The following is a 2,500-nucleotide window of genomic DNA, read 5'->3' on the forward strand; positions in this document are numbered from 1 at the left end:
GCGCGCGCCTGCGCGGCGTTCGCGCCCCGGTGCTTCAACCTGCGTGCAGGATCCGAGCTCGGTCCCGTGCCTTGGCCTCCCACGGATCTTCCTTGCTGCGAGGCCGCGTCCGCCTTAGCGTGCTCCTCCGGGGGCGCGCGGGTGCGCGGATTCTCTTCGGCCGCCATTCAACGATCAACTCAGAACTGGCACGGACTGGGGGAATCCGACTGTCTAATTAAAACAAAGCATTGCGATGGCCCTAGCGGGTGTTGACGCAATGTGATTTCTGCCCAGTGCTCTGAATGTCAACGTGAAGAAATTCAAGCAAGCGCGGGTAAACGGCGGGAGTAACTATGACTCTGGCGGAGGCTAGGCTTCTCTGTGCCAGTGACTCCAAAGTCCTCTTTGCAAACCAGGAGCTTCTACCCCTGTTTCCGCACCGTACCCTTGATGCCATCAAGTGCAGGAGGAGGACGGTGGCACACAGGACGATGGTGCGGGAATACGTAGAGGAGCTGAGGCGGGAACAACAGACGCAGCATGGTCTGCGCCATTCACCCGTCCCGGAGTCGCTGCCGGAGGGGCCACCCTCTCCGCCGGAGCTTGAGCGCCCGCCACAAACATCTATAGTCGACGAAGCTATATGGAGGCACCTCGCCGGCCTGCCGCGGTCGGCCGCGCGCTTCTCGGCCCTGGACGACCTTGCGTGTTTGGGGCCGGGTACGCCGTTGGCAGTGGTCGCGGCTGGGCTGCCTGAGGCCCTCCGTGCTGTCGGCTCTGAGGAAGCAGGAGCAAGGAAGAGGAAGACGTTGCGCCCGCCATCCAAGCAGCGGTCTGGTGGTGGCCCTCCGCTCTCCAAGCGGAAGCGCCGCCGGTGGGAATATGCCAGATGTCAGGATGCCTTCAGGAAGAATCGCGCGCGCTGCGTGCGTGGCCTCCTGGATGGCACCCTGCTCCAGCCGCCGTCGACCATCCCGGGGCTGGTGGACTTCTGGCGCAGCCTCTTCACGACAGAGCCACCTTCCAACGCTGGCTCCATTCCCGACCGGCTTCTCCCGCGCTCGGAGTCTGTTGACTTCGAGCGCCTATGGAGGCCGATCACTGCAGAAGAGGTTGCGGCCGCCCTGCCGCCCAGAGGCTCCGTTGCCGGCCCTGACGGCCTCTCGCCGGTGCAGCTGCGCCGCCTTCCAGCGGAGGTCACCACCAAACTCCTAAACCTTTTCCTGCTTACCCGCAAGCTCCCCCCTTCCCTCCTCCGAGCCAGGACCTCTTTGCTGCCTAAGACAGCCGCCCCAGCATCCCCCGCTGACTTTCGGCCCATCACCGTCTGCTCGGTGCTAGCCCGAACCTTCCATAAGGTTCTGGCGACTCGCCTGATGCAGATGTGTGCTGTGGACGAACGTCAGCGGGCTTTCATCCCAAGGGATGGGATGCTGGAGAACACTTTCCTCCTCGACCGGATACTCGTCGGCGCTGTCCGCCGCTGTCGTTCTGTGTTCATGGCATCTCTCGATGTGTCCAAGGCGTTCGATTCGTTGGACCATGCGGCTTTGCGTCCTGTACTTAAAGCCCATGGTCTGCCGGACGAATTCATTGACTACGTCGAGGGCTGCTATGCGGACAGCACGACGGTAATTGCGGGGGGTGGCGACGAGTCCCCGGCCGTGCGGCCAGCAAGAGGCGTTCGGCAAGGAGATCCTCTGTCCCCTCTCCTGTTCAATTTCGCTGTTGATTATGTTCTAGATCAGCTGCCCTCACACGTAGGTGTCAAGGTGTTGGGCCGCCAGACGAACGCGGCGGCCTTCGCGGATGACATGCTGCTCTTCGCCTCCACGAGGGGGGGCCTGCAGTCCCTTATCAACGCAGCAGTAGCAGCCCTCGACCAGCTGGGGCTGCGTGTTAACCCGCGGAAGTGTCTCACCCTCGCACTCGTGGCGTCCGGCCGCGAGAAGAAAGTGAAAGTGGATGCGAGCGTCACCTTCACGGCCGGCGAAACCACCATGCCGGCGTTGGGAGTGGGTGAGACCTTCCGCTACCTGGGACTGCAGTTCTCCTCCTCTGGGCGGTGTCTCTTCCATCCGAGGCACCACATCGAGGAGCAGCTGTCGATCATCACGCGGGCGCCGCTGAAGCCGCAGCAGCGGCTCTTTGCACTTCGTGAGGTCCTTCTCCCGGGCCTGTATCATGGCCTAGCACTGAGTCGCACCCGCATCGGTGCGCTCAAGGCCATGGACAATTGTGTTCGAGCCGCCGTGAGGAGATGGTTCCGCCTCCCAGCCGACACCCCCTTGGGCTACTTTCACGCTCCAATTGCCCATGGGGGCCTTGGGATTCCATCAGCCCGCTGGATAGGGCCAACCCTGAGGCGGGGCAGGCTCCTCACCCTGTTGCAGCTCGAGACCACCACCACCGACGCAGACCTGGGGGAGGCACGACACGAAGTGGCGGCGCTTGAACGACACCTCACGTGGGAGGGCCATCTGCTGCCAACGGCTGCAAAAGTTGGTGAGATGTGGGC

At 63.1% G+C, this 2,500-nt stretch overlaps 1 pseudogene; it reads left to right on the forward strand.

Moving 5' to 3' along the window:
* Window positions 1-2,500, forward strand: part of LOC124773731 — a 7,352-nt pseudogene that overhangs the window by 2,535 nt on the left and 2,317 nt on the right.

This window comes from Schistocerca piceifrons, unplaced genomic scaffold, assembly GCF_021461385.2.
Source record: "Schistocerca piceifrons isolate TAMUIC-IGC-003096 unplaced genomic scaffold, iqSchPice1.1 HiC_scaffold_954, whole genome shotgun sequence".
NCBI classification, from domain to species: Eukaryota; Metazoa; Arthropoda; class Insecta; order Orthoptera; family Acrididae; genus Schistocerca; species Schistocerca piceifrons.